This window comes from Echinops telfairi, unplaced genomic scaffold (genome assembly GCF_000313985.2).
Source record: "Echinops telfairi isolate 266 unplaced genomic scaffold, ASM31398v2 ScPeMD7_7467;HRSCAF=8505_0, whole genome shotgun sequence".
NCBI lineage: Eukaryota > Metazoa > Chordata > Mammalia > Afrosoricida > Tenrecidae > Echinops > Echinops telfairi.
The window spans coordinates 2,283,796-2,300,184 of record NW_022111367.1 but is presented as its reverse complement, the minus strand read 5'-3'; the positions used below and the strand labels follow the sequence as shown (position 1 = coordinate 2,300,184).

At 40.0% G+C, this 16,389-nt stretch overlaps 1 pseudogene; it reads left to right on the top strand.

The window, feature by feature from the left end:
- The first annotated feature begins 5,929 nt into the window (after nucleotides 1-5,929).
- On the top strand, nucleotides 5,930-6,317 carry LOC101645943 (annotated as a pseudogene).
- Nucleotides 6,318-16,389: the final 10,072 nt, after the last annotated feature.

The following is a 16,389-nucleotide window of genomic DNA, read 5'->3' as shown; positions in this document are numbered from 1 at the left end:
TGAGGTAGCAGATTGGAAAAAGGATTTCAGTGCAGGAGTGTTGGAGGAGAGATGAAGAAATGGGAATTAGAGTAGCTAGATTTAGTGGTCAGCAGGGCATGAATGTAAAACTGAATCTTCAATAAAGGTGTCGAAGGGATCACTGAAGACAAATGGGTGCATAAGCAAATGTGGCGAAGAAAGCTGATGGTGCCCGGATATCAAAAAGTATAGCATCTGGGGTCTTAAAGGCTTGAAGGTAATCAAGCGACCATCAAGCTCAGAAGCAACAAAGCCCACATGGAAGTAGCACAACAGCCTACACATCCACGAGGTGTCGAAGGGATCAGGTATAAGGCATCATCAGAACAAAAAATCTTACCATAGTGAATGATGGGGGGAGTGCGGAGTGGCGATCCAAAGCCCATTAGTAGGCCACTGGAGATCCCCTTGCAGAGGGCTCTCGGGGAGGACACGAGCCAGTCAGGGTGTGATGTAGCAATAATGAAACATACAACTTTCCTCTAGTTCCTAAATGCTTCCTCCCCACCCCCGCTATCATGATACGAATTCTACCTTGCAAGTCTGGCTAGACCAGAGGATGTATGTACACTTGTACAGATAGGAACTGGAAACACAGGGAATCCAAGGCGGATGATCCCTTCAGGATTAGTGGTGTGAGTGGTGATACTGGGAGGGTAGAGGGAGAGTGGGTTGGAAAGAGGGAACCGATTGCAAGGAACTATATGTGACTGCCCTCCCTGGGGGACAGACAACAGAAAAGTGGGTGAAAGGAGATGTCAGACAGGGCAAGATATGACAAAATAATAATTTATAAATTATCAAGGGCTCATGAGGGAGGGGAGCGTGGGGAGGGAGGGGAAAAATGAGGAACTAATGCCCGGGGCTTAAGTGGAGAGGAAATGTTTTGAGAATGATGAGGGCAATGAATGTACAAATGCGCTTTACACAATTGATGTGTGTATGGATTGTGATAAGAGTTGTATGAGCCCCTAATAAAATGATTTTTTAAAAAAGAATCATTAGAAACAAACTTTAGATTATTATAATAATAGTGCCATGAATTATAATTTTCTAATTCTATAGGTAATAGTTATTTAGCATGTAATGTAGCACGTTCATGAATTATCTTATTTAATTTTTTTATTTAATTTTGGGCATGTTTTTATTATCTTCCAGCAGCCCTGGTGGCACAGTGGTTAAAGCAATTGATTACGAATCAGGAGATATATGGTCCAAGCCCACCAGCTGCATCATAGAACAATGAGGCAGTTTGCTTCCCAAAAATTACAGCCTTGGGGCCTTGTCGGGGCAGTTCTACTCTGTCCTATAAGGCCAAAATCCTCTAAACCCTCAATGGCATGGGTATGATCCTCATTTTATGGATGTGGACTTTGAGGCTCAGCTAGTAGATGGCAGAACCCGACTGGAATCTGGCATTGTGATTCTCAACCCTTGCCTCGTGGAGGCTGGGAGCGAAAATACAAGCACACAAACTTTCTCGTCCATAAATTATTCATGGGAGGCTTCGTATAGGTGATCCATCTTCAGGGGATGACTGTAGACTGTTTTCTTGGTCCTGAGAGAAAGGCTCCTGGCATTCAACTCTATTTTGTGATTTGTCATGTGTGTAGATAATAAAGAATCTTCTAGATTGTCAAAAAAAAAAAAAAGGTGAGATGAAATAGCTGAGAAGAAATGGTGTAAGGGCTGATGTAGCATGATGGGTGACTAGGTTGCATAAATGATGAGGGGACCTAATGTAAGTGTCTTGGCCAAAAGTAATTTTAGTGCTTTCTTGGGCCAAGAGAGCAGTTGCTTCCAGGGCCCATAGGCATAGGGACCATCCCCTGACAATTGGATCTTGCTGTTTATATAGCTAAGCTACAGGAGCAAAAGAAGGTCCTATTTCCTGGCCTAGAACTTCCACAGCCATACCATGAGTGTCACATGTAGAGTAAAAGGAAGGGTTGGATTGGGAAAGAGACAGAGCTAAGAGTAAGGCATATTGAAGTATTTGGTACACTTTTTCAATAGATGTTGTTGGGTCTGGAGGTAAAGTGTGATCTCCCTTTGCAGCTTCATAGAGAGGTTTAGCTAACACGCTACAATTGGGAATCCACAGTCTGAGATAGTCCACAAGGCCTAGAAAGGAGAGTATCTCAGCTTTTGTGGAGGGAGTTGTAAGTTAATCAAGAAGCTGTTTTCTGTCTACTGTGATCTCTCTGCAATGTTTTGTGAGTCAGACTCTCAGGTAGATGAAAGTGGGATGAGAGAGTTGGATTTTGGTGGGGATACTCAGTACCCTCTATCTGCTAGGAAGTTTAGAAGAATGTTGGTCTGTGGTTGTGAGTCAGGAAAGGAGGGGGCTACCTAGCAGAAGGACATCCACATACTGGGGGAGAAAGTGGGGGGAAAGGTTTAAAGATGAGAGCTTAATCACTAGAGCTTGACCAAAGAAATGGGGGCTGTCTCTGAACTTCTGGGGTAAGATTCTCAAGGTTACTTGTTGAGAATGTATGGCATCAGGATCCATCTAGGTGAAGGCAAATAGGGCTTAGGACCTGTCATCGAAAGAGATAGTGCAGTGGTTCTCTACCTGTGGGTCGTGACCCTTTTGGGGGTTGACCAACCCTTTCACAGGGGTCGCCTAAGACCATGGGAAAACATAGCTGTAACAAAGTTACAGTTAAGAAGTAACCACAAAAATAATTTTATGGTTGGGGGTCACCACAACATGAGGAACTGTATTAAAGGGTCGCAGCATTAGGAAGGTTGAGAACCACTGGAATAGTATGTTAGTCTGGGTTGACTAGAGAAACAAATTCACTTACACTCATATATGTGTATATGAGCTTTATATAAAAAAGTAATTGTATATTAAGAAAATATCCCAGGCAAGTCCAGATCAAGTCCATAAGTCTAATATTAGTCCATATGTCTGATACTAATCTATAAATTCCTCTTTAGACTCATGCAACACATGCAATGACGCTGAATGCAGGAAGATCATAGGCAAGCGGGAGGAAAGTCGTGTGGATCCAGTGGCGGTAGAAGTATCTCAGCGCTGGTGTGGGTCTCCGCATGGCTCCTCCAGGGCTCTGGCTGCATCAGCATAGCTCCATGTGGCTAACAGGAATGTCTCGCAGGGAGAGTGTGTGTCTCATCTCCAATGAGCTATTTATCTCCTTAGTGCCTCCAAATGAGGTTATCAAGCTGTGACCTGATTAACAGGATAGACTCTACCTCTTCACAAATTGATAGGAGATTATAACTGCCACAGAGAGTAAACAAAGCATCCTTTAAATCTAATACCATATAATGAGTAGTATTGGGTGTGATAGTAGGGAATGTTGGGATTGGGAACAATGGGATGGATAGGCAAGACAGTGGAATTGATTGCTCTAAGATCTTGAACAAGTTGGTAGCTGCCTTTGGGTTTAAAAACTGGTATAATGGGTGTGTTTTAGGGAGAGTGTGTAGCCCTTAACAGGCCTGCCTTGAGGAGGTAATACAGTTCGTCATGTGATGGTGACTCCCCCAACCATAAAATTATTTTTGTTGCTACTTCATAACTGTAATTTTGCTACTGTTATGAATCGGGGGACCCCTGTAAAAGGGTCATTCAACCCCCACAGGTTGAGAACCGCTGCACTAACCAATGGGCTAGAGGGTAAACAAGTGTTGGGTAAAGGTGAAGATATTATCCTACAAGGAGAGTGGGAAATGGGAGCTAGAGGGTGGCAAGCTATTGAGAGGTTAGGTAAGTTATTTTAAGTTGTTAAATACAAAAATGATGATCTGAAATGTAAACCCCACCTAATTCACAATAAAATTAGAAAAAAAAGAGAGTTCAAGCTAAATTAAGATTTTTTACTTTGTTAAAAACATTTTTAAATTTGTAAAAAGTTGAAATTTCAAATTTTAAATATTAAAAACTCTATCAGCTGAGTGCATAAAGAAATGAAAAATAATAAAACTAATACAATTCAGAACATGTAAGTAAAAAGCATTTAAAATATGGAGACTTGTTTATTTTTTAAATCATCAGTATTAGTGCTTCCTTCTCATTTATTACTGAAGGGAATGTAAAGCAGTACAGCAATTGTGGAAAAGTCTGAACATAGAGTTCAAAAAGATGAACACAGAATTATCATTTGACCAGTAATCTCAATCTTAGGTATATGCCCAGAAAAAGTGAAGACAAGGCTGCAAACAGAAACTTTTACATCAATTTTTATTTCAGAACCCTTCACAATAGCCAAAAGGTGAAAACGGAAACAACCACTACAACTTGCCCCCTAAAAAAAACCCAACCAACTACCATTGAATCAATTCTGACTCAAATGTGTAGGAAACAGAAGGATTTCTCCCAAGTTGTCTCCCCAAAATATATGCCAAACTTAGCTGCTTGCTACACGTGGTGAATGACAATACACTTGGAGGTCAACAGAAGTGGGCCAGGGGTGATTCTCCCTAAAAGTTATCAGCCATCTAGAGCAAGCAGTCACCACTGTTTATCCCACAAGTAGGACCCACTCCCTTCTGATAAGAATAGTAGTTGACTGTTTCCTTGTAGGAGACCCCAGAGAGGTCAAGCTCACCCCAGGGTGACCAAAGTTAGGCCACCGTCATGAGTCTAGGGTCTGCCCATCTAGTCACATGTATACCTCTAGTCCCTCCCCTTCCTATGAGCACACCCCTAGCTCATCCCCTTCCTGTCAGGCTTATGCCTATTGTACATCCCCTTCCTATGATGTGTATGCCTATTGTACTGCCCTTTCCTGTGACGTGTGGTTACCTGTAATCAGCCCCACCCTCAGCCCCAAAGTAGTTATAAGCCTTGGTGAGCAATAAACGTCTCTCTGGCCCCTGCTCTCACTCTCCGGTTCTCCCCAAGAGGACCACTAAGCGGGGCTGAGGTGAGCATGCTACCACGAATCGTATCTGACTCCATTATTTCAATCGCTCTTCTCTCATGCTCCCTATGACTTCACTATAATCTTTACTTTTTATTGCCATACAATTGCGCCTAACGGACCCATGATAATTTGTTGGGGGCCCTCTTTTCCCCCACACAAAGGGACCCTATAGAACCGAGTAGAACAAGCTCTGTGGGTTTCTGAGGCTGTAACCTTCACAGAAGCAGAAAGCCTCATCTTCCTCCTATCGCAGGGCTGAACTACTGGCCATTCAGTTAGCAGCCCAGCTCATAACACCAGGGCTCCTTGAAGAAACAAAGGCAATACTACTCAGCCATCAAGAGAAATGAAGTCCTGATAGATGCTTTTACCATAGGTAAAACTTTACAACATAGTCAGTGGCAATAGGACAAATATTTTATGATCTCTTATATGAAATGAAAAAATACATAGAAGCTACATAATATTAGTAATTACTAGGATAGGAGGGAAGGGAAAAGGAAAACTTTTTGCTCGGAAGTCACTGGGTTATGTGTTCAAGGGATTACTTGGAATAGCATAGCGATGTTTGTACAACTTGAACAACGTAACCAACGTCATTGAATTGTACATGTAGAAATTGAGGTGGTGTTATGTTTTATGTATATTTTCACCACACATACAAAAGATTAGTGCCTAAACATATGCTTGCCTTCTGATTTCTGACATGTGCCTTGTAATAGATTATATATATATATACACACACACACATAATAAATCATTTTACTGGGGGCTCTTATAGCTCTTATCACAATCCATACATGCATCCATTGTGTCAAGCACATTTGTACATATGTTGCTATCATCATTTTAAAAAGATTTTCTTTCGAACCCAAAGGCAGCCTAGGACGCATGCCTTTGGTTTGACCCCGGATTTGGGTGTGTTCTTCCACTCCGGCAGATAGAAGGGCCTCCGGCTGCCACTCACGGGTGCGATGAGGTAGCTGAGGTTGCAAGTGGTTGGTGACATGACTTGTCCAAGGTTAAATAGCCATCTAGGAGCCCTGTCTGCTTTGTTTCCCTCACTCTTCCCCCGTGTGATGGAGACGCTCTGGTTACGTCTGGATCGGCCCCGTGTGGAGGAAACACAACAGCAACCGCAGGAGCAGCAGCTTCAGGCCTGGCTCCAGACCATTGCAGAAAAGGACAACAACCTGGTACCTACTGGGAAGCCAGCCTTGGAGCACTATGATGAGGAGGCGGAAGAAGATGATGAAGATAGTGAGGAGAATCAGAGGATGACGAGGATATGCAGGACATGGATGAGATGATTACAATGGGTCACCCGACAATGGTAAGGTCAATGAAGTGGACATGGAAAGCAATGAGCAGGATCAAGACCAGTGGGTGATCTAGGCACACAGAGCAGGAGTGCCCGGGTGACACCCTGGCCAGCCCAACCCACCTACAGCCCCTGCTGGGGGTCCCAGTACCTGAAAGCTGAACCTTGGGACACCTCCACAGCTGCTGCCAACGCCTGGTCTCCTTTACCTCTCCTAGGCCATCGGCCTGACCTTGAATTCCCCCAGGGTCTGAGCCCACCCCATCTTCCTGGCCAGTACGTCTCTCTTTGGCTGCCAGGTCTAGTCTAGTTCTAATTCTCTTTAATAAAGACACGGTCCTGATTAAAAAAAAAACTTCCTACTTGAGCCCTTGGTATCAGCTAATTTTTCCCTCCTCCCTCAATCCCTCCCTCATGAACCCTTGATAATTTATAGTTTTTTCATGTCTTACACTGACCAGTCTCCATTCACCCATTTTATGTTCCCCCTCTGGGAAGGGGTTATATGTAGATCATTATGATCGGTTCCCCTTTTCTCCCCCCTTTCCCTCCTGGTATTGTTACTCTCATTATTGGCCCCCAGGGGTTTATCTGTCCTGGATTTCGAGCTCTTATCTGTACCAGTGTACATGCTCTGGTCTAGCTGGATTTGTAAGGTAGAATTGAGATCATGATAGTGGGGGGAAGCATTAAACAACTAGAGGAACATTGTATTTTCATCGGTGCTATATTGAGCCTTGACTGGCTCATCTCTTTCTTGTGATGTCTACAGATGGACTTTGGGTCTCCATTCCACACTCCCCTTCATTTACATGGATATGATTTTTTGTTCTGGGTCTTTGATGCCTGATACCTGATCCCATCAACACATCATGATCACATTGGCTGGTTGCTTCTTCCATGTGGGTGTCTATTAACCCCTTCTTCCTCAGGAGGGGTAATCTTTCCTGAATTCCATGTCTTAAGAGTTCTTATCTGTATTAATGGGTGTTCTCCAGTCAGCCAGGTTTGTAAGGTAGAACTGGGTCATGGTAGTGGAGGGGTTGGAAGTATTCAGGAACTAAAGGAATGATGTGTGATTCATCAATGCTATACTACAACTTGATTGAATCATCCCTTCCTTATAACCATTCTGTGGAGGGATATCCAATTGTCTACAGATGGGCTTTGGGTCTCCACTCCAATCCTGCTCTTAGCTTCTATATAGTTGCTTGTTTTGGATCTTTTGATACCTGATCCTGTGGACACCTCATGATCACACAGGCTGGTGTGCTTCTTCCATGTGGACTCACTTGCTTCCCTGCTACATGGCCATTTGTTTGACCTCAAGCCTTTAAGACCCCAGATGCTATATCTTTTGACAGCTGGGCCCCATGCCCTCTCTTCACCACATTTGCTAATGCACCCATTTGGTCTTCAGCAATCGTGTCAAGAAGGTGAGTATCAAAGAATGCCAATTAATCAGAACAGTGATCTTGTGTTAAGGGAGGCCTTGAGTAGAGGCCCAAAGTACATCTGCTATATTAATACTTAACATATAAATATATGTACATTGGCCTCTATCCCTTTCATTATAAATTAGTATATTTACATCTATACATGCTGAGAGCTATATCTCTATAAATAGCTTTTGCCTATTTCCTCTATTTCCTTTCACCTTGCTCCTATCCCACTATCATGCTAAGCCTCAATTTGGCTCTCAGTATTTCCTGATATATTGGTCTTGATCAAACCTCAAATGGCACTATACACCCTCCCCACCATCAATTTTAGATTTGTTGTTCCCTTATCTCTGACTTTGTTGGCTCCCCACGCGCCCTCCTCTCCTCTCCCATGTCCACCCTGGAACTGCCTGTCCCATTGTTTTCTCCTCAGGATTGTTCATCCTGTCTATCATAGATAGACATAAGGTGAAAGAAAAGGAAAAAGAGAAACAAAACAACAAAACAGAACAAGAAGAAAAACAAACAAATAAAAACCAATAGATATTTCCAGGTCTGTTGACCCTTATGTATGTTTACCGATCAAGTCTGAAGATGTGCCAAGTCCTGTGCCCCAAATCAGAAATCTATTGGATTCCTTGAGGACTTGGTTACTTTGCTCTCCTTGCTGCCCGGGTGCACTCCCTTCATGTTTCAACCCACTGTGCATGGGGCAGACCAGGCACTTTCTGCACAAGTTTCCAGTGCTATCCCCCATAGCTCTATGGGTCAGTGAGGGAACACCGTGTTTTGTGGTGGGGCTGGCCCTACGGTCCTCTCTAACCAGCATCCCTTCTTGTGAAACATCTTTATCATTTTCATCAAAATATCTTCCCTTATTTAAATTCAGGACAGATGATCCCTTTAGGACCAGTGCTGAGAGTGGCCATACCGGGAGGGTGGGGTGGAAAGAGGGAAGTGATTACAAGGATCTACATATAACCTCCTCCCTGAAGGATGGACAACAGAAAAGTGAAGGAAGACGATGTACAGTGTAAGATATGACAAGTTAATAATTTATAAATTTTCAAGGGCTTGAGGGTGGGGGTAGCAGGGAGGGAGGGGGGGAAATGAGCGATGCCAAGGGCTTAAGTGGTGAGCAAATGTTTTGAGAATGTACAAATGTGCTTTACACAATTGATGTATGTATGGATTGTGATAAGAGTTGTATGATCCCCCAATAAAACGATTTAAAAAAAAGTTGCCTGGCATAAAACGTTTGTCATTGCATGCGATTTTTCAGTTTCTTCTTAGACATGCATTACTGAAGTAAAAAGAAAAACAAAACAAAAACAACCAAATACAGTGGCATAATATATTGCCTGCCACATTTGAGACTTGGCCATGTAACTTATTTTGGCCAACAGAATATTGGTGAACGCTACAGCACGATCATTACAGAAGCAGACTGCACATTTGTCTCCGTAGGAGCCACTGGTGAGTCAAAACGATGAATCTTTCTTTTAGCTACCAACTATGTGCTTAACAACTGCCACCACCAGGGCTCCTGTTCCCTTATAATAGGTGGTTTTATTCTGGTGCTAGACTGTTGCTCTCCTATCTTTCTTCACTGGGATTCTCCTGCTTAATCCCTTTTCCTACTATACTCTTATCATCAATAACCTTTTCCTATTCCCCAGAAAAATTCCAGGCAGCCTAATATATATATATATATATATATATATATAAAGAAAATTACATTTTTGTAATAGACAATTATAACATCCTAGTTGTATTCAAAGATCTAAGAACTCTTGCAACTGTCAATCAACACAACACAGGAGCCTGCCAAAATCTGATCAAGAGATCTAAGAACACTGATTGGAAACACTGGCAGCAGTTAGTCCCATGCATCTTTGATACCTGTATTCCACTTGGGTAATTCTCAAAAGATTAGGTCCTTTTCAATATAACCTTTTCTACCGTGCACTCTGAAAACTCTATAAATTTTAAGCACATTCCTTTACATTCTTAATCTCCTTCCCACAGGCTTTTGTCCTTCAACCTATGAAACAGGCTCATATTCAACTCAAAAACCCAAGATGTCAAATCTATTCTAACTCAGAGTTAGGGTAGAACTGTGCTGTAGTTTCCAAGGTTTTAAATTTTTACAAAAGCTGACTGCCACATCTTCTCCCTTGGAGCAGCTGGTGGGTTCAAACCTCTGACTTTTCAGTTAGCAGCTGAATGCTTACCTATACTGTGCCACCAGTATAGGTATATACTCCTTGCACAAGTGTCTACCATTTTTAATATAAACCAGTCATTTCTTCAATATTTGAACTATAAGACTAAATGTTGCCTTCTCTTCATTGCTACTGAGTTTCCTATATTCAGTCTCCACCCAGCATCCCAACACCTTATGCCACCTCTAGCTGGCTTCTATGAAGCTGCACATGTCCAATGAATTGCCAAATCCACAAGCTCTTTCCTTCTTGGCTTCTAATTTATCATTCTTAAGCTTTTCTCCTTCCTTGACTGTTGTGATATCATCAGTTTATTTTCCTTCTAACAACTACTTTTCATCTCCTTTGTAAGTACTGCCTCCTAAAGCCTCCAAAAATACTGTTCACCAGGATCCTGGCTTTAGCTTTCACTCTGCATGTTTTATTTCCTCATTAAGGAATCTTATTCAGATTTATGGTTAGCAGATCTGTATCTATTATCCTTTATGTCTCCTATGCTTCAGACAACGTATACTTTGCTACAGAATATTTCCATTTTGATATTCCTTGAAGCTCAATCTGTCAAAATGAATTCCTGTTCCCTCAAACATGCTCCCACCTCCACCTACCTTTTCTGTGTGTAAAACACGACCATCAAGTTTGACCAGAAACCTAAACTCTCCTGATTGTCCTCATCCTGTCTTCCGTCTTTAATTCATCCTCTTCATTAAAGCAAAATTTTTCTTTCCAAACTGCAAAAATAATCATCTCTATACCTGATCTCATCCCCATCATCCTACTAGCCTATTTCATTTTCCCAAACAATGACACTTTGCATTGACTCCTGAACTTGTTTTCTGATGGTCAGACCAGTGTGTGGGTGCCTTCCCTAGTTCTTTGACTCATCTGGCAAGGCTCACTTCCTGTGAGACATCCCTGAGAAGCCACATGGACCTGCCCTGATGCAGCCCTGGTGCTGGAGAAGCTGTGTGGAGATCCCTGCCAGCATTGAGATGCTTACACACTGATTCAGCTTTCCTCCTGCATTCGGCGTTATTGCATGTTTTGCGAGTTTGAGGAGGACTTCGTAGTTTGGTGTCAAACATATGGGCTAATGTCAGACTTAAGGACTTGGACTGGACTGGATTGGGATGGTTACTTAATGTACACTTACCTTTTATATAAAACTCTCTCATATATACAATATGAGTTTCTGTGGATTTGTTTTTCTAGTCCACCCAGACTAACACAATATAACATGTGAGGGCTCTAGTGATTAATATTCAGAGATAATTGTTAATTTTTTCAAAAATTGCTTTTGGTTTCTTGAAATCTTAGTTCATTTAGGGTTAGTGCTAGAGACTCGTTTTTATCAATCCTTAATTTATATTAGATTTAACAGACCATTAACTTTAAAAAGTAAAATTGGTACATTGGCTACTAGATAGCTTTATCATGATAAAAACTAGTCAAAACTATTAACCTGAAGACAAAATAAAATTGACGAAATAAAATCAGGCAACACATTTGATAGCTTTCTAGTTCTAATTCCCTATTTACAATTCCTAATTATTCCTAATTATCATTTAACATTTCTAGTAAAAAAAAGTACAGGAAATCTAAAAAGTCTGAAATCATAACTATTATTTTTTTAACAGGTTTAGCAATATCCTGACATTAGGAACAGGACAAAATACATTACCTGTATTTTGAGACATAGATGCTAAGATTAAAATGAAAACATTGGGATTAATAATTTAGAAGGTTCCAAAATTGACTCTACTTAAATTTTACCTTAGTACAAGAAGTTTGTTCTAATAATGTGGCAATATATGATACTCACATTCCCAACACAAACAATGGGTACATAAGCAAATGTGGTGAAGAATGTTGATGGTGCCTAGCTTTTAAGAGATAGAGCATCTGGTGTCTTAAAGGCTTGAAGTTAAACAACCAGCCATCTAGCAGAGAAGCAACAAAGCCCACCAGACTGTATGATCTCGAGGTGTTCACAGGAATGGGTATCAGAAGTTCAAAACAAGCAATCAAATCGATGTTAAGGGGTATGGATGTAGTAGAAACTCTTTTTTTCTTGTGATGATCGATTTAAGAGTACAGCGTGCAACTGTAAACTTTTTCCTGCTTGGGATAAACGTTGCAAACAAGCTGTGATGTTGAGCACAGATCAGGAACACAGCACATTAAAAAAAATCAAGTGTGAGAATGGTTTTCTCATTTCAAAAAAAGGGAATTATCAACTGATGACAAACCTCATTCTGGACGTCCATCAATTTCCCGAATGGATGGAAATGTCAACAAAATATGTGCACTTGTGCTTGAAGACCAACAATGAACCACTGCAGTAATGGGGAAGTATCTGAACTACCTTGGAGCTCAGTTCAGAGAATTTTAATGGAAAATTTGGGAATGTGAAGGTCACTGAGAAATTTGTGCCTCGGGTTCTGACTGACCATTAAAAAAGTGTGTGCAGTGGAAATATGATGCAGTTTGAAAGAAGAGCTCTGAAGCCACCCATTTTTTCCAAAGTCATTACTGGTGACCAGACATGGTACTATTCTTACAACTCTGAAAGCAAACATCAATCCAGCCAGCGTAAGACACCATCATCACCTCACCGGCAAAAAGCTCAAGTGAAATAAATCAAGACAAAACTTTTTTTTTTTTTATGTGATGGGGCTAGTGCATGTGGAGTGTTTCACCAGGTCAGATTGTTAATAAAGCTTTCTATTTAGAGGTCCTGAAGATAGCGTAACAGTGTGCAAAAAAGGCCTGATTTGTGGCAGACTGGTGGACTTGTTTTGCCACCTCGACAATGCACCTGCTCACACAGGTATCTCATTGAGCCAGTTTTTGGCAAAAAACAGCACACCTTACTCACCGGACATCACTCCATGTGACTTTTTTGATTCTGCGAAAGAAGAGGGACATTAAAGGTCAGCGATCTGATGGACACAGAAACGGTAAAGAAAAAAATGGCTGTCAGCCATCTGAACAGATGAACTTGAAAAACGTTTCCAAGAATGGAACTGCAGATTTGACAAATGTATTAGGTGTTCTGGGGAGAGTACTTTGAAGGTGATAAGGCTGTTTTGTAAGAAAAATGTTAAATACATAGCTTTGAAATTTTTTTTTGCTTTTTGGGGGTACACCCTCATACGTTGACCCAAATCCCAGTTCTAAGATTGTATAAATAATCAAAAGCACAGAGATGCTCACGTATATAGACAAAATTCCTTAAAGGTAAAATTTAAAAATAGAAAGACCCTAAACTTCCAAAATGAGGATTATGGTTCATTGAACTCAAAGGTAGGTCAGTGGTTCAGAACCACTAGCAAATAAGCAGGTGAAAAACGTGGCAGGCAGCTTCTATCCAAGTTCCAAACCAACTGCCATCAAGCCGACTCTAACTCATAGTTATCTTTACTGAAGCAGATGTGGGGTTGAACCTTACAGTTCACAATACACTTATCCAGACAATGCCACCAGGGCTTGTTACAATAGTGCCGAGTTGGAACCAATTTGATGGTAATGGGATTGTTATTTTTTTATACACAATAAACCAAACATGTTACTGTCAATTGTGAAACCCAGGGTGACTTCGTGTGTTCCAGAAATGCTCCACAGTTTTCTTGTGATCTGCATGGAGGCCGGCAGCTCCCCGGGCTTTCTTCCATGTTACCATGGGGTGTGTTTAAACAGACGACTTTCTAGGTTAGCAGCCATTGTACTCTCTGTACAACCCACCTTTACATTTAATAGGACTCTAAAATTTATCCACAGAAGTGAAAAGAGGGTATATTACAATACACGTCAGATTTTCAAAAATATGGTGATTCAGAACTGATTTAACAGTAATTATGAAGTGGTTATCACTTTACATTTGAAACATCTCTATATTAACACATTTCACGTTTCAAAATTAAATCATTTTGCAGAAATACTTTCCAGGGTAACTGAAAATCTAGCATTAACATGTATAATCTGTAAGTACTACACAGGATTACATATACACTCATTTTACCAAGTGTGTTATCACTTACTAACCAAGGACCCTCTACTATTTCAAGCTAGAATCCTCTGGCTCACAACCAGTTCTAACATGTTTCTATCAGTTAAACTAGGATGGCAAGAATTAGTCTTGTGCACATTGAACATGTTATGAGGCAGGATGACTCTATTATCATGCTTGGTAGTAGCTAAGCAAAAAAGATAAGCCACAAAGAAGTGGATTAACAGTGTCTGCAAAATGTTTAAATATAACTATTGTGAAGATGGCAAAGGACCACGCAGTTTAACTCGGTTCGACTATGTTGTCACTATGGGTTAGAGCTGAGACTCCTTGGAACTTAACACCACCATGCATACTTTGTGATAAAAATCTACTTTTCCTTTGAATATAGAGGAAAGATGGGTTAAAATCAGGTTATTTAACCCATTTTATCGAGGTTAAATCCTGGAATTCTGGTAGCATCTTAAGCTACCATGAAAGGTCAGCAGCTTAGAGCAACTGGCTGCTTCTTGGGGTAAAGGGGCTATTTACAGCCTTGGCAACCCCCAAAAGGCAGTTCTACCCTGTCCTGTAGTGTTGCCATGAGACTGAATTGACAAGACAGCAATGAGGTTGGTTTCATTTTGCCCTAGGTGATTTATAGTATATTTCCAATAAGAAAATGTTTTTTTAACAAAATTAAATATAAAATAAATATGCAATGTTCAAAAAAGCAGGCCAAATTTTATGAGGAAAAAAATGTTCTGAAAACTAAGACGGAATGGTCTGAAAACTTCAAGGCTTTGTAGGTTCAGCCTAAATTACAGAATTTATATTTACCTTCCTTTCAGAATCTTTAAGATCAGAATGCTTTCTTTGTATCAGCCATGATCAAGAGAACTTTTGGATCCCAAATGAAGAGAAAATGCCTAGCAGTAGAGGCAGTTACTTAGAAGTAGAGTAGTGAGAATTTGTGAATGTGAGAAAAGGAGTCAGGCACTAGGGTAATAACACATTGGTGCCAATGCTGACTGAGAACAACTTAAAGCAGAATTCAGAGTAGAAAACAGAAGAGGCAAAGTAAAGCCATTTCTTTGTATTTTTAGACATCTCAATTATGTAATACCTAAGGATGATTTATTTTTCTTTCTAGCCTTCATTAAAATAATTAATGCAAGATGCAGGACAATTTTACAAAATTAACATGAGTTTTTAATAAGACTATTTTATTTAAAAGTTTCGAAGTATAAAAATAATAAACATTATGGATATTTAACAAACCAAATAACATAATTCAACTACATATAATAAAAATGCTGTCGACCCCACATAAACATATATTATTATACATATTCTAAGCACACAAGAGTAATTTTCTAGTTCAAGTTTTACCTTTGGCAGTTCAAGTTTTAATACCACTTAAAAAAAATAGCTTCTACAGCTTAACCAATTACTTTCTTGCCAAAGAACAGGGAATTTTCTCCCATGCTAACACATATTCATGAAATGGGTATTTATGGGCAGGGATATTTAAAAAGCTGGAACAAACAAGACAAGAAAAGACTCCTTTGGTGTATTTAGATTCTACAATCTACAGAAAATTGAAATAAAATAAACCACATATTAAAGGAAGTCTTGTGCCAGACATTATGTTCTGAATTTTATCATACTCTAAACAAGTTCAGGATCCTGAGAATCTAAAGTAAACATTTATGCATGTTTTTGCTGATACTTACAAAATGGAATCTTTAAGAACATTCACTATGGCACTGGAATGAAGTCTTGAGGTCAAAACAAAAATTCTATGTATACATTAGTGTAAAACTTGCACATGTAAGTAATGCACCTCCTTTATAATTCATCTAATGTGTTATATATATTTAAGAGTTATTCTGTCAACTTTTGAGTGTAAAAAAGGGGGAAATTTAAAGTAGTAAGGGACTACATCATATTTTGAGACTAGAACAAGGTTTCTATTTGAAATGTGGGTACCAAGTCATGCTGAATTTGTTATAATTTTTTATTATAAACCAAATTAACACCCTTTCTTCTAATCAAATGAGGTGATAATAAATTGAAAGAACTCTATTTTCTTTTTGGCTAGCTGGGCAAATATTAATAGTTTTCTTTTATGACTAGATCTTTAAATTATAAGGTGTTTTCTATGGGCTAGCCTCTTTCTGTAATTCACCACATACTTTTATAATTACGTTGCAAGATTAGAGTAAGCCACAAGTCTAGTTAAGTTTTAGACAAGTGGTTTATAGCACCAATGTCTTTTTATTAAAACATCCGAGAGGGGCAGCATCACTTTAAAGTATTATTTATCTTATAAACCAGACCAATAACATTCAGGTGACCTGTATTTTGAGCATAAATATAAATTCTATATAAAAAAATACACACACACACACACACACACACACAGAAAGAGACTGCCTAGGGCAGCTAACGGTGTAAAATATATGTATGTAAAAAAATATAAAGATCT